This window comes from Equus przewalskii, chromosome 6, assembly GCF_037783145.1.
Source record: "Equus przewalskii isolate Varuska chromosome 6, EquPr2, whole genome shotgun sequence".
NCBI lineage: Eukaryota > Metazoa > Chordata > Mammalia > Perissodactyla > Equidae > Equus > Equus przewalskii.
In genome coordinates this window covers 23,688,886-23,709,769 of record NC_091836.1, presented here as the reverse complement: position 1 = coordinate 23,709,769, position 20,884 = coordinate 23,688,886, and the positions used below count along the sequence as shown (strand labels likewise).

Genomic DNA, 20,884 nt, shown 5'->3' with positions numbered 1-20,884 from the left:
ATGCTCCCAACAACACAATGATTTAGGAGATGCTACCCATTTCAGACGACAGCACAAGGCTCAAAATGGTTTGATAATCCAACCAAGACACACTTGTAAGAAGTAGCCAAGCGGGGATTTAAGCTCAGATCTGCCTCGTGGCAAAGTTCCTGCTCTTCACCACAGGGCACGGGGCATGTCTCGGGGCACCAGCGCTGCCCTGGGGCCTTCCCTGCCTACGTTGGCAACGCTTTCTGCTCTCTCTGCCTTCACCCACTTCTCGGCAGCCTTCCCAGACACCTCGTCCATCCTTCAGCCTTTTGGGTCTTAGTCCCCTGGGGCTCATTCAAGCCCGTTGCCAAAATGGAAACTCTAAATCAGCCGGGGTTATTGGCTGTCGAAGGCCATGGAAAGTGTTATGTCTTTTGTGAAAATGGCAGTTAAGGTTCTAAATAACAGCAATGGAGGCTATTGGAGACGGTTTGAAAAGGGGTTTTGTTGGCTGATTTATAACCAACTTTTGAAATGAAATTTAATAAATCTAAGAAGATATATGAGCCTTCCAGGGCTTGTTATATGAATTGTTTGTAACTGATTTTTTTTTCCCAGAGAGCCTCATATCAATTTCTTTTATATATTTCATGTATTCTTGGAAAATGAGCTCCAGGAATCAGAGTTCCTCCCTACCCTCCTTTGTCTCTGGTTTCTGGACGAATGTAGATCATTTCATGCGAGGCAGGATTTCCTCTTGTAGAAGGAGAGGGACATCATGGGGCTCAGGATCATTGGACTCTGGTCCACCTATCTTCCCTGCCTTAACGTGTGACTCTGGGCATGTTGCATACTTCTTTGAAACATAACCATAATCTGCTGCTCTCTCCCCCACCCCCCCCCCCCAACTCCAACCCTCATCAACACCTCCAGAAGTGGAGAGGATGAACCTCTGGCTCCACATAACCAATAACCTCTCATAGAATCTCCTCAAATTCATCACTCTACAGATGTTTATTGAGTGACTGTTAAGTACCAGGCACTATCGTAGATGCTGGGAATATAGCGGTGAACAAGATGATCACGGGTCCTGCCCTCACAAAGCTTTTGCTACAGTAGGGAATTAAACAAACACATAAATAAATTAGTAAGATAATTTCAATTAGCGAGAGATACCGTGAAGAAAACAAGAGAAGAGTATAGAGTGATGGGATCAGTGGGTGAGCATGATTTTGTATGAGTCGTCAGGAAAAGTCTCTCTAACTGTCTGTTGGAAGAACCCATGAGACATAAGAGATAGCTACTGCAGAGGTCCTGAGGTAGAAATCAGGTTGGCATCTAAAGAAGGCCATTGTGGCTAGAATAGAGTAAAAGGTGGTCCATTTTATGTAAAGTCTTGTATGCTACCAGGAAGATTTTGAATTTCATTCTACATGCAGTGAGTGTTTTAGATCCTCTTTTAAAAGAGTGCCTCAGCTGCCTGGTGAAGAATGGAGGGTGAAAGAGGCTGTTGTGATTTAGGTAAGAAGTGACAGTGGCTGGGATTAGGGCAAATGGGAGCCATGGTCGGAACTGGTCAGATTAAGGAAATGTTTTGGAGTTGTTGCTTATAGGTCTTACTGATGGATGAGGTGTGTGGAGGGGAGTGAGGAAAAGAGAACAATCAACTGTGATTCTCCATGAAAATACTTATGTAGACACCAGACAGACAGACACAAAATCCCCCAAATGCTACGGAAAACTAAGACCTACACCAAATCTCAACAAACTCTGGGTAATTCTCTCCTTTCCCTTCCTAACCACACTCAGAGTTTTGTTTGGGCTCTCAATTCCTCCCCAAGCCAACTTCATCTTCACCTTCAGGGCACAGTGATTCTGTACCCCTGTCGCAGTGATTGTTCTGAGAGACCTAAGCCAGTGCATGCATGTCCTTGGTCACAGTGATCAGTTCAAAGGTGGCCAATCAGAGTGACGCATAGGAATTTTTTTTTCAATAATTGTAGGAGGTGATGCTCTTTCTTCATGTGGATGTACGAGATGAGGTGTGCAGTTCTGGTTGCTTCTGGCAACCATCTTGGAAAGCCAGCCTGATGAAGAATTTGACATGTGGAGGAGGGCAGAACAAGAAAAGCACTGAGACCCACGAGTGAGCTCTGTTCAAAACGTCCTGAGCTTCTTTGTTACAGTGCAAGTTGGTTTTGTAGTATTTGCAACCTGAAGCATTTCAAGTGAGACAAGCTGCTTGCTGTTTTCATTGGACAGTAGAGACACAATCTCCTTGAAGTAGGACCAGAAAGCCACAGGGAGAGAGCAAGTTTGTATGAGAAGATTAAATAAGGCTATGTGCCAAAAAGAAAACAGGCTGAATTAAGGGAAGATTCCAAAGATACTAGAATTGGAATAGAAAAATTAAAATCCCATTCAAAACAATGAAGAGCAGATCTGACTTTGTGGAAAATTAAAACAGCAATACTTATAATTTTTTTTGAAACTCCTCTCTATTGCAGAGAAAGCTTAAAGAGACTAGCATAGATGTGGAAGACAGAACGGAACTCTCCAGGTATCTTCAAGGTACAATCAACATTAAGTGGAACAGAAGCAATAAACAAGGCAGAATTGAAGAAAACTTTCTATAAATGAAGAAACATTTGAATATGCAGATCACAAGGGCTCACTCTGTTCCAGGCAATGATAATGGAAGTGCACCATGCCACTGCCATAAGCAGACCAGCAGGAAAACAGAACAACACAAACCACCACCACCATCGACAGCAATGAACAGGCTGCTGCCAAGAGACAAAAGTCCTGTTGACCTTTAACTTCTTCTTGGTAACACTAAATACTAAAACCAACAAGGAAATTTCTATTTGGACTTCTAGGTGGAAAATGTTGCTGTCTCAAGAGTTATTTGCTGGCCTGTTGTTGTCTATGTTCTCAGATATTAAAGGTCTTGTAAATTACACAAAATATGGGCACTAATAATGTTAAGTGCTTTATATAGAATTTCAATATCATATAGAGTTAATTTGAATCTTGAAAGACATAATCCACATAAAGCATTTAGAAGAATGTGTTTTGCACATCTATCAGCTCTAAAAATGCTAGTTATTATTAACAATATTAATAATATTCTTCATTGGAAAAACTACTTGAGGATGTTGATTAAGGTGGAACAAAAATGTAAATTCAGGAATAAGGAATTCATTATACAAAAGAACCTTGTAAGCTTCAAAACTATTTAAAAAGCTATATCCTAAATAACTCAAATCCATAGGAAAAATTAAAATTATTGACTTTTATAATTATTTCAGAATAACATATATAAACATTGCAATTTTTCAAGAAGTCTTGATCAATGGATTGTTTTCTCAGAAATGAAGTTTCTCCAGCTGAGTAGTTTTACCAATGAATACTTTCAACTTTCAAGAAACATATAATCTTTGCACTATATAAACTGACCCAGAACATCAAAATAAATCAATAGTTCCACCAAATTCAGTTTACGAGGCTATTGAGAGACAACTGTCACAGTGTGTGTGGCAGTGTCTTTAGGCCTTATGGATAGAAATTGAATTGCTGGACCAAATTTTTGTCAAGTTTTCTGCCAACCACCAACTTTATCTCTTCAAAACAAAATAGCTATGAATGACTACATATTTGATAATGATTTTTCTTTTCTTCTCTTTTTATTTCTAGCTAATTGCTTTAGAATACCTGTAACTTTTCAAATCCGTCCAATAGAAACTCAGATCCAGGTTCATATCAATTTTAAATAAGTTGGGGTCTTCAGAGGGCATTACCAATCTTGACACATCGACGAATGGATCACACACATGAGATAGGATAGCATGTGCCGTATCTTGTGGGAGGCAGTGCATGGTGTGGGAAGGACACTAAAGAAGATGCTGGAATATTCATGCTTGAAAATCATTGCTAAATTTCCTTCTCTGAGTCCAACCTGGCCCCACTTGTTGTCCAACTTTCATGCCATGGTGAATGCTTTATCAATAAAATTTCCTAAGACTCATATAAATAGTTCTCCCTATTGTTCTATTTTAAAGCAACAGGTCAAGGGCTAATCCTACTAGAAGAGTGGATCCTGGTTGTCATAACAGCCTAACGGTGGTGGAGGGAGTAATACATGCTGACTTCTGGAGGATGATCCTGTAACCGGGGGGCTACAGCTGTGTTATATTCAAATCTACTAAATGAGTTATTCCTACTTCCTAACTTTCTCGAGCACAATAAACTACAGTCATTGAGATAGCCTAAATATCAGTTTTGAAACCTGAAAGAGCCTAACAAATATTGAAGATTACTCCAATGATTGAAAATTCTCCAAGTTCAATGCCTTGTCCTATAAAAAGTTTTCATCAATAGCAATAGAATTCTATTGGAAACAGATGTTCTTGTGGTCTCTTCAACATAGAGTGTTAACATTTTAAATGTTATGCCATTTTAAACAGGCTAAACCGGGCATTTTGTTTTTGTTGGCATTTTTTTCTTTTAAAATGTTGAAAAATTTTTAATGTCCAGAAAATAAAACTAACATTGGTGTACCCACCATGCACAATTTTTAAATGTTAACATTTTGTATTTTTTGCTTTAAATTTTTAAAAATAAAATAAATAGAACAATACAGATAAAACTAAAGTTTCGTTTTTCTCATTTCCCTTCCATTCCTCATCCTCCCTTTCAGAGAAAACACCTACAGTAAATTTTCTCTGTATGCTTCCAGTCCTTGTTGTTATACATTTTCTACTCAAAATATATCTACAAAAAATAAATGTAGTATTGCTTTGAGCTTTTAAGATCTGTATAAATCTTTATATTGTATGTATCTATTTTATGCTTTTTAGATGGTTTCATGTCAATACACATGGATCTATCTCATTCTTTTAACTATTGTATTCTGTTGAGTGTGACTATACTACAATTTATCCATTCCTCTACAGATGAACATTGGGTTTTTTCCCCCTAACTTTTTACTATTACAAGCAACGCTGCAGTGACATTCTTGTATGTGTGTGTGAAATTGTCTTTAGGGTTTATGGGTAGAAAAATCAATTGCTGGACTATAGAGTCTGTACTTTTCAGCTTTACTAGATATTGTCAAATTGTTCTCTAAGGTGGTTGCATCAATAAACACTATCAGCAGCAGCAGCAATCTCAAGAGTTCTTCCTTCCTCTGCCTCCTCTGCATCTCTGTCTCTGATGGCTCCTGTTGACTTGGGGCTTCTACTCACGTGGACTCTGACTATACCACCTTCTCTCTTCCTTCATCTTAGTTTAAATGCCACTCTTTTGGAAAATCCTGACTGATGAGGTCCGCCTATACTTCTTAATAACTCTTACCACAATTGTAATTCATAAATCATTACATATTTATTTAGTATGTCTCCCCATTACACCATAAGCTTTATGAGAGTAGGAACTTTTCTGCCTTATTTATTTCTCTACTCCCAACACTGGTCATGTGCTTGATAAGTAGTTATTAAAGAAATGAGTGCATTCAAATCACCCAAGAAAGACTCCACTGCCTTGCCCAGGCATCTGTCAATGCGGGGTGCCTCTGCTGGGCAGAGAGTATAGCATTGTGATTAAGAACAGGAGTTTGAGAGCCAAAGACACTTGGGTTTGAGTCATGACTCAGCAGCTAATTAAATGTCTATGACATTGGGAGAGTTATTAAAACTTTCTGAATCACAGTTTCATTCTTGATAAAAAGGGAGCTGGTAATATTACTTGCTTTGCAGGATTGTTATGAGAATTAACTGACATAGAAAATATAAAGCACTTAACATAGTACCAAATACATACTACATACAAAAAATATTAGCTGTAAGGATATGAATAGGCAATTTACAGAGAAAAAAACTCTAAAGATTAATAAGCATACCAAGAGATGCTAAAGTCAATTAGTGATCAAAGAAATGCAAACTAAACAATGACATATTACTTTATATCTGTTAGACTGGTGAAATTAGGAAAATGTCAAGCGTTGGTGGGAAGGTGAGGCTATCAACATCTTTGTGTATGGCTGGAGGGCTGTAGAGAGGCGCAGCCATTCTGAAGAGCAGTCTGGACATACTCAGGCAAATTACATACAAGCAAATTCTATGTCCAGCACTTGCGGAATATATCAGCAATAGATTCTTACACAGATCCATAAGATGACAAGTAAAGATCTCCATTGCAACGCTATTTGTGGTGGGAGAGTTGAAGGCAATCTAGGTGTCCACTGCCGGGAGTGTGGGCAGGTATGAGGGGGTGGGTGGACATCATAGAGTGCCATGCAGTGTTTAAAAGCAGCAAGCTGGATATATTCATGGATAGACCCTAAAAACAGTGCTAAGTGAGAAAAAGAAAAAGAAGATGATATATAATGCAATACACATTTTACATGACACAAAGGACAAAAAGTACTTAATAAACACAATTCTCTTGCTGCCTGTGAGGTCGGAACTGGAATGGGAGTAAGGAATTGGAATTAAAGGACATAAATTTTGAAAAATATATCACACTAGAGGGGTCCTGCACTGATGACAGTGCAATGATGATACACTGAAGACTGTGATGAACTCACCTGTCTACACCTGAATTATAAAAGAAAATTAACAAGGAAATAGCTGGCAGGATCATGTGATAAAAGCAAGACGACCTATTTGGAATATGTTTCACTTCTGACAACACAGAGTGAGGAGGTCCACAGAGCTGTCCCCCATAAAACTGGTGAAAATTATTTTAAAAAACAAAAAAACATCTAAAGTCTCTGGAAATGGGCCTGAGGGCATACAGCAAATGAAGGAACATTTAGTCAAGAAAATCTGCTAAGACTCTGTAAGAAAAATAAGAGTCTTGGTATTTCAACCAAGATTCACTCCCTCCTCCCAGCCCAGGGAGATGGCAACTCCACTCTGGACTGTGCAGCCAAGATCACAGGGCTCCTTGTCCTGGCTCCCAGTCAGAGGGCTATCTTCTCATTTGGGGCTGGACATCACTGCTCATCCTGCCCCCAGCTACCTGTTGCTGAGGCTGAGTTCTGCCCACATGGTTCTTAGTTCGAAGAATAAAAGGAAGAAGGGACATTCTTGATGCCTCCATTTTCAGGCACTGTCCTAGGTGCTGGAGATAAGCAGGAGGGAGGGCGCAAAGTCCCTGTTTTTGCGCAGCTTACATTTTCAGTGGGGAGAGACATACAATAAACAAAGAAATGAATACATAAAGAATATAACCTCAGTCGGTGACAAATACTACAAGGAAAAGTAAAACAATGTAAGGGATAGAGAATGATGGAGGGGACTGGGATGCTATTTTGGATAGGATGATCAGGGAAGCGTCTCTGACAAGGTGCCTTTTGAGCAGATACCTAAGTGAAGTGAGGGAGGGAAATGAGAACATCAGGGGCAAGAACATTTCAGGCATCAGGGGCCACATGTGCAAAGGCTCTACAGCAGGAGCATGTTTGGGAGGTTGGAGGGCCAGCAAGGAGGCTGTGTGGCTAGAGCAGAGTGGGAGATGGGCAGAGTGGTAAGGTCAGAGAGATAGCCGGGGATGGAATAGTTATGGTCTGTGCAGTTGTCCCAACAAGGGATATTGATGTCTTGGAGAAAGGTAGTAGAGATGAAGGTGGGAAAGTAATTAGTTTCTGGCCTCATTCTTAAAGCAGAGTTGACAGGAATTGCTGAAAGTTTGGATGGGGAGTCAACAAGAGTCAAGAATGAAAAAGAAAGAGAGAGAGAAAGAGGAGTCAAGAAGGACCTCAAGGATTTTGGGTCCTGGCAGTTAGGTGAATGGAGGAACCATTTATTAGGATGGCCCTGCCTAGGGGAAGAGTACTCAGTGTCCACATGGACACGTCCATCTAAGGCCAGCCTGATTTTTCCTCCTTACATGAGTCCAGTATTTTCAAGAATTTGATTTTGGCTGTGTTAAGTTTGAAATGTTTATTAGTCATTCAGTTGGAGATGTGGCATAGACAGTTGAGTTCAGGAAAGAGGTCAGACCTACAGAAGTGAAAGGAGAATACAAACAGTAATTAAAGCCATGGAACTGGACGAGATTAGAAGAGATCTGTGGCCTGAGTCCAACGGCACGCGATCACTTAGAGGTCGGAGAAATGGGGAAGAACCAGGAAAGAGATGGAGAAGGAGCAACCCGGGAAGCAGGAAGAAATTAAAAAAGAATAGTGTCCCCAAAACGAAGTGAAGACAACGTCTAAAGATGGAGTTGTTAACTGTGCTGATTGCTGCTGAGATGTCAGGTGACATGAGGACTGAGAAGTGACTGTTGATTTGGGAAAGGGGAGGTTGTGGCCATCTTGACAAAAGAGTTTTCATGTATCATGGAGATGAGAGCCTGGTGGAATGATGTTCAAGAAAGAATGGGAGGAGAGACTTTGAGAACAGACACCCATTAAGCAAGGGGTTTTACTATAAAGCAACAGAGAAAAAAGGCTGAAAAGTGCTATGTCAGTGGAATTTTCTGTTTTGTATTTTTTTAAGTTCAAGAAAAAGCGAGGCCTTTTTTATGTCATTTGGAGTGATCCTTTAAAACATGAAACGTTGATGATGCAAGAGACAGAAGGCTAACTGGAGGAACAAAATCCTTGAGTAGGCCAGAGAGGTAGGTTCCAGGGCATTAGTGGAGGAACAGAAACAGCTTGGTTCATCCACTGTCAACAAAGGGATGGCGCAGGACATACCCACAGATACGGGTAGGTTGGTGGATTTGGTGGAGGGCGGATGTGGAAATTGTTTTGATTGTGTCTATTTTCTCAGAGAAATAAGAATCAAGATCATCATCAGTTGAGAGTAAAGGGTAAGAAGGGAGTGTTGGAGGTTTAAGGAGAGAGTGTGTATTGGTTAAGATTTTATTCTTCTATGAGTAACAGACACTCGAAATAACAGTGGCTTAAATATGTTAGAAATTTGGAAGTATGCTCCCCAGCACTAATGTGGGGGCCCTACTCTGTGGAGTTCTTGGGGTTCAAGCTTCTTTCCAGCTTTCCACTCCACCCTTCCTGAGCCATGGCCGTCATCCTCATAGTCTGTGTCACATCCCTGTTCCAAGCAGCAGAATGAAGAAGAGAGAAGGGGCACACTGCTTGGGTGTCTGCAGTCTTTTAACAAAAGTTTCCAAAACTTGCTCATGAAAATTCCACTGGGCAAGATTTGGCCACAGGCCCATACCTAGCTGCAAGGAAAATTGAGAAATGTAGTCTTACTTCTGGGCAGCCATATGGTCAACTAAAGATTCTATTACCAGAGCCATTACAGGTATTAGGGGATGACTATCTGTGCCATGATGTGAAATAGTCATCTTGGAGAGTGGCGTAAGGAATTAAGGAAATGGAGCAAAATTTTTGAGTAGCCATATCTTACTGCTTCCATGCAAGTGAGGAGAGAATTGGGGATTTTCCAGGCGAATTTGACACAGGAGGAGAGCAAGGGAGTTGAGGGTATATGCAAGGGAGAGATTGTAGTGATGCAATTTGGAATCTAAGCTTGGAAATAAGGAAGGAGAGGACAAGAGATAATGGGAGGATGTTTCAGAGGAAAAATATGAGAAGCCAATGCATAGAAGTTATTGATGAGATTCCAGTAACTTTGGAGTAGAGGTGGTAGAGCGAGTGAGTGGAAGGGTAGTCGCTGGCATTCTGAGAGTGGGAAGGTGGTGCAATTATTGGAGATGACAAAGTCTAGGGCACGAGTGAAATTGCAGAAAAACTCTGCACTTCATTGGAAGACGAGAGTTCAAGGATGTGAAAAGGCTGGGTGTTGGATGAATGACCTATGTGGATGATGACGTGACTAAGAACAATGACAGCCACAGCAAAGGAATCATTCCAGTGAAGTGACAGGATGGTCGACAGGTAAATGAACAGGGGACAGACAGATACCATGTATTTCAAAGGAGTTAGAGATGTAGAGGAAGGATGGAGGCATGGTGGCCTGGGAGAGCAAGAAGAACTCTTTCCACACTCCAGACTGTGGTAGGTGGGTTGTGGAAGCATCAGCAGCCACCATTTGGGGACATTCCTGGGAAGCAGTCCAAGGATGAGCCAGAATGCAATGAAGAGGGATGTGATAGAGCTTTCAGAGAAGAGCTCAAGCATCCTCTGTAGGAATTTTCCAAAGATAATGAGTTCCGGAGCATACGTGGAAGGGTCTTGTGGGTATGGAGATGTGGGAGACTGAGCAGCATCTGTACTGGGACGTTTTCATGTGGGGATATGAGCAGGTTGGGAAGACAGGTGAACAGGGTTACGGGGTCTGATGAGATTCGTCCTGAAAGTCTTTAGGGGAAGATGTATTATCAGTTTGTTCTATATGTGGCCCCCTTTGGGGATAGGTCTGCCAGGCAATGTCATCATGACAGGGGTGGGGTGTCTTACCAGGGACAGATGGAAGTTTAGGGGCTTCCCTTAAATCTTCTGAGGCCACGTTACAGCCGTGGGAGTGCTGTCCAGCCATGAGCAGGCTTAGCTTCGGTGGCCTGGAGCTCGGGAGGTGCTCCTGATCGAGTTCAGGGGGTGGTCTTGCAGCAGGGGAGGTCCAGCCAGGACAATCCTCCTTGGGATTGTCTCAATAGATGCTGCATGAAGCACAGTTGACAAAATGCAATGCCTAGTCCTGATTTAAATTCAGAAGAGTGGGGCACTTCCTTCCCTAACATCACACTTAAAAATTAAACAAGCATTCATGTTAAAGTCAGGAGTAAGAAACGGATGCCCACTATCACCACAATTATTCAACATTATTTTGGAGACAATGATGTACAGATTGGAAAAAAGCACACATATTGAAAAGGGAGTTGTAAAATAACGATTTTTAGATAGGACTGTAAATCTGGGAAAACTAAGAGAAGCACTTAAACAGCCATTAACAACTAAAGAAGAATTTAGCAAAATGGCTCGTTAAAAAAATTCAGACTGTAAACATCAATAGTTGTCTTTTATATGAACAATGACCAGTTAGAAAATGTAACGGAAGAAAAACTTTCATTCATAATAACAACAAAGAAGAGAAAATATCCATAAATAAACATGGCAAGAGATGTGTAGGGCCTGTATGAAAACAACCCCGAAACTCTAATGAGATTTATTAAACAAAAGTTGAATAAGTAAAAAGATATACTGATTTTTCATAAAATGATTAAACTTTATAATTACACCAATCTTCCCAAATTTAACTCTATATTCATTATGATCCCAATCAAAACGCAAACAGGATTTCTAGGAGGAATTTGACAAAATAGTGCTAAACTTCCTGTAGAAAAGAAGCCATGTGAAATAGCCAAGAAAAGTGTGAGGAAGTTTGTGAGATATTATTATACTGTCAGGAATTAAAATGTATTATGAAACTGAAGTAGTCTAAATATTTTGGGGCTAGAGTAGGAATAGAAAAACTGAGTCCAGAAATAAACCCCCCAAAAGTAGGGGAATTTAGAAGATGCTCAAGGTGGCATTTCAATTCAGTAGTGGCGGATTATTAAAAAAATAGGGTTGGGGGGCCGGCCCCGTGGTTGAGTGGTTAAGTTTGCACTCTCTGCTTTGGGGCGCAGGGCTTCACCTGTTCAGATCCTGGGCGCGGGCATGTCACCGCTCATCAAGCCATGCTGAGGCAGCATCCCACATGCCACAATTAGAAGGACTCACAACTGAAAATATACAACTATGTACCAGAGGGCTTTAGGGAGAAAAAGGAGAAATAAAATCTTTAAAAAAAAAAATAGAGTTGGGGCCACTGGCTAGTGATTGGGGCAAAAGCCCAGAGCTCCAGCTCCTGTCTAGCTGTGCAGCTACGGACTGGAGGCCTGACTGTTTATCCTGAAAGGTTCACAGTAAAAACGTTGGATTCATTTCGGAGCTTTCAACACCGGGAGATGCCATATCAACATCCGAATTTTAAACAGGGTGCTCAGGAAGTCCTCCTTGCGAAGGTGATGTTGGAGCTGATGGGCTGGGGAGAGGAAGTCAGACGCGCAGAGAACTTGAGATGGGCACAGAGCTGATGGTTCCAGGAAGAGAAAGACGGTCGATGTGGCTGGAGCTCAGTGAGTGGGCACAAGAGGGACGTGAGAGCCTCTAGATGTCAGAGGCAGGGGCAAGCAGACCGCGGAGGATTTTATTCCTAAGTGCGAAGAGAAAACATAGGTGGATTTTGAACTGTGGTGGTGGGATGATATGATCTGATTTGTATTTTTGAAAAGATCACTGTAAATTTAGACGGTAGATTTTGTATTGTGCAAATATATTTTACCATAATTTAAAAAAATGCCAGTTAAAAAATAATCACTGTTCGGTTACATGAACAAGTGGCTTGAGTGGAATTGTCACTACTCTTTAAAGGGACCTGTTTTCACAGTGTAGTTCACCACCATGACCTCAACCCCACCCAGTCATTTCTATTCACATATGCAACCTTCCTGGCAGGTGTATGCAATCTGCCTGTACACTTGTTTTTGCAAACTTTGAGGACAAAGTCAATTCCAGAAGGATAAAAGATTCAAACATAAAAATTACAAACAGAAGGGGCTGGCCTGGTGGTGTAGTGGTTAAGTTCACATGCTCTGCTCCAGCGGCCCAGGGTTTGCAGGTTCAGATCCCGAGTGTGGACCTATGCACCGCTTATCAAGCCATGCTGTGATGGCATCCTACACATAAAATAGAGGAAGATTGGCACAGTCGTTATCTCAGGGCCAATCTTCTTCCAGCACATAGGGGAAGATTGGCAATGGACGTTAGCTCAGGGCAATCTTCCTCACCTCCCACCCCCCAAAAAGGGTAAAACCAGAAGAAAACAAGAGTGAATGTTTTACCCTGGAAGTGAGAAAGGTCTTTCTAAGTATAACAATGTTCTAACAACAGAAAGCATTGCCTGGTACAACTATAATGCTGTAGAAACCCTGTAAGGAGAGAATAAAGGAAAAACCAAAGAGGTTTAACAGAGGACGTGGGGTTGCACCTGAGGTTTCAATAAGACCAAAAATGCCTCATAGGTATTGTTTATTGAGTATGCACAGTCTGCCAGGCATTGTGAAAAGCACTTTATACATAATACCTTGTTTAGTCTCACAATGGCACACTCACACCAAAACGTCTTATTCTACTTTTTTTTTTTTTCTTTAAGGTGTGCACTTTATTGAACTGGTCTCAAGTCAGTGTACAGGTAAGCCCTCGCTGCCTCCACACCTCAGCTCTCCCAGGGAGATCAAAAGCCTTCATACATTTCAAGTTGGGGGATAAAAAGGGGGGCCGTAATGGCTGACCATTCAAAATAAAACAAAACAAAAAAACAAGTATTAAGGCAAAGATTAAAAAAAATTTGGATTACATAATTTACACAAAAGCATTGCTGTCACCCTGCCCTGTGTGGACTTGGGCGAGGACTGGCCCTTCTCCTTCGGGAGACGCGGGGCGGCTTTTGGGAAGGCAAGGGACTTCCTGTAACAATGCATCTCACGATATTTGGAATGACTATTAAAAAAAGAACAATGTACAATCAAAGTCCTTGGCCACATTGTAGAACTTTGGGGATGCTCGCTCCAACGGACTGCTGTTACCTTCACCGTTCCAGTTTTTAAATCTTGAGTCAAGCGCCAAAAAAAAAAAAATAAATAAATAAAACAAACAAAAAAAACAAATAAAGCCATGCCAATCTCATCTTGTTTTATGCACAGGTTAGGTTTTGTCAAGAAAGGGTGGATCGCACTAACAGTCCGCCTAGAAGCATTTGCGGTGGACGATGGAGGGGCCAGACTCGTCGTACTCCTGCTTGCTGATCCACATCTGCTGGAAGGTGGACAATGAGGCCAGAATGGAGCCGCTGAGCCATACGGAGTACTTGCGCTCAGGGGGCACGATGATCTTGATCTTCATGGTGCTGGGAGCCAGGGTGGTGATCTCCTTCTGCATCCTGTCGGGATGCCTGGGTACATGGTGGTCCCACCCGACAGCACTGTGTTGGCGTACAGGTCCTTACGGATGTCGACGTCACACTTCATGATGGAGTTGAAGGTAGTTTCGTGGATGCCACTGGATTCCATGCCCAAGAAGGAGGGCTGGAAGAGGGCCTTGGGGGCCCGGAACCGCTTGTTGCCAATGGTGATGACCTGGCCGTGGGGCAGCTCGTAGCTCTTCTCCAGGGAAGAGCTGGAGGCCACGGTGGCCATCTCCTGCTCGAAGTCCAGGGCGACATAGCAGAGCTTCTCCTTGATGTCACGCGCGATTTCCAGCTTGGCCGTGGCGGTGAAGCTGTAGCCACGCTCCGTGAGGATCTCCATGAGGTAGACCATCAGGTCACGGCCAGCCAGGTCCAGATGCAGGATGGCGTGGGTGAGGGCGTACCCCTCGTAGATGGGCACAGTGTGGGTGACCCCGTCACCGGAGTCCATCACGATGTCGGTGGTGCGTCCAGAGGTGTACAGGGACAGCACGGCCTGGATGGCCACATACATGGCCGGGGTGTTGAAGGTCTCGAACATGATCTGGGTCATCTTCTCGCGGTTGGCCTTGGGGTTCAGGGGGGCCTCTGTCAGCAGCACGGGGTGCTCCTCGGGGGCCACGCGCAGCTCGTTGTAGAAGGTGTGGTGCCAGGTCTTCTCCATGTCGTCCCAGTTGGTGACGATGCCGTGCTCGATGGGGTACTTGAGGGTCAGGATGCCCCTCTTGCTCTGGGCCTCGTCGCCCACGTATGAGTCCTTCTGGCCCATGCTCACGCCCTGGTGCCGGGGGCGCCCCACGATGGAGGGGAAGACGGCGTGGGGGGCATCGTCGCCCGCGAAGCCGGCCTTGCACATGCTGGAGCCGTTGTCGACCACCAGCGCGGCCATGTCATCATCCATGGCTAGCTGTGGGCGGTGTAGACCGGCGGTGGCGGCGCAGCAGCAAGGGCGAGGGGCTTCTGCTCGCGGGGCGGACGCGGTGTCGGCGGTCTTATTCTACTTTTTTTTAAAGATAAAGAAACTGGAGCTCAGAGTAGTGAAGTTAGTTGTCCGAAGTCACACAGCCGGTAAAAGGAAGAATTGGAATTGGAGCACAGGTCTTTAGCTGGATCTTCTGTTTCCTCACCAAGATCCTCTCTTCATCCTGCTTTGTGCCCTGGAGAATCAGACTCAGGAGTTTCATCCGCGACCTCCCCTGCCCTTGGCTTCCTGTAGGGTTTTGCCACTGGGAGGCTCTGGTGGATGACTGGTCGAGAGTGAGGTCAGGGTATTTATCTCCACTCCTCCCTTCCCACTGGGTTGCCAGGTTGGCTGTGTGCCTCTCCCGGAAGCCACAGCACCGGTGGGCTCATTCCCTTTTCACATCTTCCCTCTCCAGTTTCCCTTCTCTTTCCCCTCTGGCCTGGCAGTGGTAGTAACGCTGCTGCTACTGGCCCTGCTCTTCACCGTCTCTGGTTTTCCTCGGGCTGCCCACACTTTGTAAACAGTCCTATATTGAATTCCCCAGCGATTACGTACCTTGTTTCGGTGTCCCGACTGATCTGAATCTGACACTAAGGCCTAGGCTCTTTCTTAGCAGGGGTCACACATGAGCATACGGATGAGAATGAGTCAGAGGCCCTGAAGGGTCTGATAGAGGGGTTGGGGGGAGTAGGGTAAATAGCAGGAGAAAGAGTTGTAAAGATATTCTGGGATCAGACGAAGAGAGAGTCAGTCGCAAGGTTGAGAAGGTCCAAGATTTTCCCAGCTTTCAAATGGCCAAAACCAGCTATTCATTGGCAAGTGCGGCAGATTCCCCAGGGCCCTGCTGAACTGGTGGGATGAAACTCTGTTTGTGTGCTTTGGGGTGGGGTGGGGTGGGGGACAGAGGGCTTGGCTGGGATTGGAGAGGATGGGAGCAGAAAATGTTTCTAACAACTCCGGTTTGACACACACCCTTTTTCTTCTGGCGCATTCCCTGGGGAACTCAGCAAGGTCTTCCGCACCCCCGCCCCCAGGCCTCTGCAACCTTTTCTCCCTGGCTGTAGCATTCCAGAAAACCTCAGCCAAGATTGATGGCTTCATAACCTGCCCGGAGTCCTTGTGCTACTGCTGCGCGTCATGAATCATCAATGCCACATCACCCCACTCCCACCAAAGAGGACCCGAAGGACACTCCTGAGCGTGGGCGGGCGCTGGAGCTGCTCCTGCTCGCCGGACACTGGAGCTGTGGCCACGAGGAAGGGGGATGAGGTGCTGCGGGCAGGCAGAACTGCTTTCTGGATGAGAGGACCCTACAGCTTTGAATCAGACAGCCCCAGCAAGGTCTCATGGAAACGCTTAAATCGGCCTGTCTTCTCGACACGTCTCTGGTATTAACAGTTACTGCAATCACAGCAACCACAGTCATCGGCGGTGATTTCAATGTATTGAATCAGGTGCTTATGTTGACTTGGGCTTTATATGCATTTTCTAGTTGAATCTTCTTGGCACAAGCTCAGTCTTCTATCCCCATTTTACAGTTGGAGAAACTGAAGCACAGTGAGTGGTAAACCAGAGATTCAAACGAGGCTTTGATTTCAAAGCCGGAGCTCTTTCTATGATGCCTTTGTAGCCGCGAAAGTGAACATCAAATTGTAGAGCGATCTCTCAGCATCTTTTTTACAATGGCTTCCCTTGGCCCCTCTGTTGCCGAGGGGGCTCCCCGGCCTGGGGGAGGACTTGATTAGGCTCTGTATGAGTTTCCTAGGGCTGCTCTAACAAAGTACCACAAACTGAGTGGCTTGAACAACAGGAATTCCTTGGCTCACAGTTCTGGAGGCTAAAAGTCGGAGATCAAGGTGTCAGTGGGGCCCCACTCCCTCTGAAGGCACTGGGAAAGCATCTGACCTGGGTGTCTCTCTCAGATTCTTGTGGCTCCTCGGCTTGTGGCAGGATAACTCCAGTCTTCATAGGGCCCTCCCCTTGGGTGCATGTCTCTGTCCAAATTTCCTATAAGAACATTTTTCCTTTAATAAGAACCCTGGTCATATTGGATTAAGGCACACCCTGATGACCTCACATACTTGGTAATCTGCAAAGACTTTATTTCCAAATACAGTCATCTTGACAGGTACGAGGGGTTAGCACTTCAAGATCCTTTGGGGACACATATCAACCCGTAACAGGTTCCCTTACATATGCCTGGGCTGCCCTGCCTGCCGTGCTGGGTGGGCTTCATGCCAAGGTGCTCAGGCATTTTGTTAGGTCTCTAGCCACAAGCACCCCAAGAGGAGGAGGGGAACAGGGGCGTGTGTGCGGAGGGGGAGAGGAGGCCTTCTTTTGGGGCTTGGGGCAGAGAAGGAGAAAAAGGGAGGAAAAGCAGCAAATCCATCTGCCCTTTGCTACCCTTGAGGAGAGTTAGTGCTGTAAGAGGCTTTGGGGCCTCGCTAACTCCTCAGCATCTCCGTTTTATGAAATGAGGGTTTGCAGCAGGAGCCCATCGAAGCACATAGATTACTATTAGCGATAGCACAGCACAAGCACTGTACCTATTGTCCCGGCTCACCAAATACCAGACAGCCCTCCCGTGGGGGCATCTCTCAGCAAAGAGGGCCCGGCTCCACCGGCAGGCTCAGTATCTTTCCCTTCCTGAGAGCCCCGGCCACTCGATTTCCCAGAAGATAGAGATCAACCCCAGCACACCAGAGAGGAAACTGATCAGTGGAGGAAGAGAGGGCCCCGCTTAGAGATTAGCAGATCCAGGGGAAAAAAAAATTAACAGCAGCTAATTCAGTCACACTTAATTTAAAGTCTTCTCAATAAGAGGTTTAATCTAGATTGAATAAAGTAGGATCTGTGCATTCGCCGGTAACTGGAAAACTCTTGATGAAATTTTGCAATAGTTGTTGATCATCCAGTTTTCTTATTTCCTACATCTCTTCAGTCCTGTTGAGGATTATTGCTGGAGTGCCAGAGTCTGTAAAAGGTTTTGCATTTGATAACAACGTTGGATATGACAGGAAGCATCATATTTGAATACAAATGACAGAATCAAGTATGTATACCACCGATTTACTTTACATTCACTAGTCATTCAACAAACATTTAATAATTAACTATTATGTGCCAGGCATTGTGGTGGGCCAGTGTGGGGGTAACAGTTCTGAATACATTATGATTTCTTCCCCGCAAATGCTCTTGGTCTAGAAAACAGACAGTATTGTACAAGATGAAGCCATCACAGAGTGATAAGTGCTCCAGCAGATACTTGAGTAATGTGTTTAGGGAAACGCAGAAGAGGAACAATTAATTCAGGGAGGGGGATGAGGTGCTGGTTGGGAAAGGAGTCACAGAGAAAGTGATATTTGAGCTCTGTTTTGAAGGATGAGTAGAATTTTCCAGGGAGACACAACTTGTTTTTAATTGCCCTCTTAGAATGCACGGCCGGCAACGGAGTGGAGTAACGTTTCCAAGGATCCAGGTTGTAAATGGCAGAGCCACACTTGAATGCTAGGTGCCTGACTTCAGAGGCAACTCTCCTGCTAGGATTCCATTCTTACCATTTCCGGCCCCTTTAAACCTGAGATTTAGGGAACTGGAGACGGAAGCACCCAATGAAGGCTTCGTCCCACAGCAGCTGCGATGCCAAATGCCCAGCAGTGCCAAGAGAGGCTGCCGGCTCAGGCTGCTCTGCAGGCCACAGGCGCCGCCCCAGCAGCCCCTCCAGCATGTGGTGAGGATGAGCAGTCATCCTTTCCCTGCCCAGGCCCGGCTGCATTTCTTCCTCTGACAACTGAACTGATTAGAAGGAAACTTCGACTTGATTAGTGATTATTGTCTCTGTGCAGCCGTGGCTCTGAGCCTGCTCATTTTGGAGAAAGAAGGGATGTTTTGAAAAAACACTAGCAGGCATCTCATTGCCTGAGTGAAATGCAGGCTTGTCTCCGCCCCTCCCCACATCTGGTCTTTCTCTGCTTTGCTTCCAAACTGGTGCCTGCCTTTCCCGGGAGAGGGCTGGGCAGGCAGGGCGGAGCGGACTCCTTCCCTAAACCGTCCCTGCATGCGGAGAGGCCCTGAAACCACTAGCAACTGGAATTCTGCAAACCGCTCCCTGGACCCATCTCCTGAATCCAGAGTCACAGAAGCCAGACCGTAACTCCACTGAGTCTCTGGGCATCATCTATCTGCTCAGGCTGCAGTCAGACTGACCTGGGTTCAACCACCTACCACCCGTGGAGCCTTGGGAATGTTGCTTGACTTCTCAGTGCCTCAGTTTCCTCGTCTGTAAAATGAGAATAGTAATAGTCCCCATCCCATAAGGTTGTGGAGAGACCCAATGAGATCATGTCAATAATGCTGTATGTTCATTATTATTATTACTGTTGTTGTTAAACAGGGAAATCCCAGCTTGGCCTCTTAGGAACTGTGTGACCTTGGGCAAACTCTTCACATCTCTGGTCCTCAGTTCCCTCACTGGTAAGAGGGATATTTTACTTCCCTCTTGGGGTTTTCGTGAAGATTAAACCAGACAATGAGGGTGAAATATCCTACACAGGCAGGATGTGGAGCAGAGCAGGGACTCCATATGCATTGCACCGATCTGATGTTGCGTTGCGTGGGACACAGTCACTCAACCCAAACCCAGGTCAAAGGCCCTCAGGACCAGGGTCCTGGAGTGGTAGTTACTGAGGAGGTTTTAAGGGAATGGGTGGTGCGGTCTCTATCCTGGGGATGTTGAACCAAAGGGTCAGAAATCCAACACTTACAGACTCGAGGATCGCTGACCTCTACAAATGACCCAGGCCAAGGCTAGTGCTTAGTGCTGAAGGGACGCAGAGAGGTGTGGGAAGACCAGGGTGGGAAAGAGTTGTTGAGAGTCTTAGGGAAGGGGATGAAAAGACAGGGAAAAGGGCAATCGTCAGGGAGATGTGGAGGAGGAAGTGGACAGGTAGTGAGTGCCTGTGGGTCAGGTGTGCCCCCTTGAAGGGGTGGCACCAGCCTGATGTAACAGCTTAAGAACCCGGGGCTCAGAGAGTTTCTGGAACAGCTCAGTTCACGCTGTCAATAGCACAGAGCTGGGATTCAGTCTGCCTCCCAAACCTGTGTTCTTGCCATTGCATTTCCCATTTTGAGTACGTTCCTGACCCATCTCCTCTCTTCCAAGCCTGGGGTCCGGGGGCCTGTGCTAATCTGAAGAATCCGGCCTCATCGTGGTATCTCAGCATCCTTCTTGGTATCAGCCTTTTGTTCTTCTAACACTCGGCAGTGCCTGGCGCTGAGTAGGTGCTCACTAAGTACATATTTGCTGCACGGGGACAATATAACCCAAACAAACATTATTTGCTCCTCGTTGGACCCCTCTGAGAAGGTGGCATCTGTGGCATTTTTCAGAGCATAGAGAGGTGGCGTCTCTGGCTCCATCCTACATGTTCCAAGAATGGGCTGACACCGACCCGGTGCCACAGTCATTCCTCAGGCCATGGTGGACACCAGGTTTCCACCTCCTGCCCCACCTGCATACTCTTTTTGTCTTTCTCTTTTCCTCATCTCTCATTCTCTTGTCCACTCTCTTGCACCCCACTGTTCCCTTTCTCCTCCTCCAACTCTCACTATTTCCTTTAGTCTCATCACCTTTTTCCTCACTGCCTTCTCTGCTGTGGGCATGTCTCCAGCAGGGATGGGCATGGCCCTGTGTCTTAGGACACTCACTTTTGCTTCAGGGGCTATAGGTGGCATGTCAGGCTGGCCTGCAGCCCAGGGAGGCAGTAAAAGTACCAGATGGATATTCCCCAGTCCAGCTGCACACTAGCCTTATGACCTCAGGCCAGACACTTAAACTCTGAGTCTTATTTTCATTTTTGTTCCACGTTTTCACAGAACTGTGATGAGAGTCAAATAAGGCCAAACCAGGCCCTGTGATGTGAGTGACAGAGCGCTGGAGTCATCACACCTTGATTCAACTTCTGGCTCTGCTGTGTAACTTTGGCCAAGACACAATCCTTGAGCC

General features: G+C 45.0%; 1 pseudogene; it reads right to left on the bottom strand.

Moving 5' to 3' along the window:
• Positions 1-13,083: 13,083 nt before the first annotated feature.
• Positions 13,084-14,925, bottom strand: LOC103552030 (actin, cytoplasmic 1 pseudogene; annotated as a pseudogene).
• Between the last annotated feature and the right edge of the window lie 5,959 nt (positions 14,926-20,884).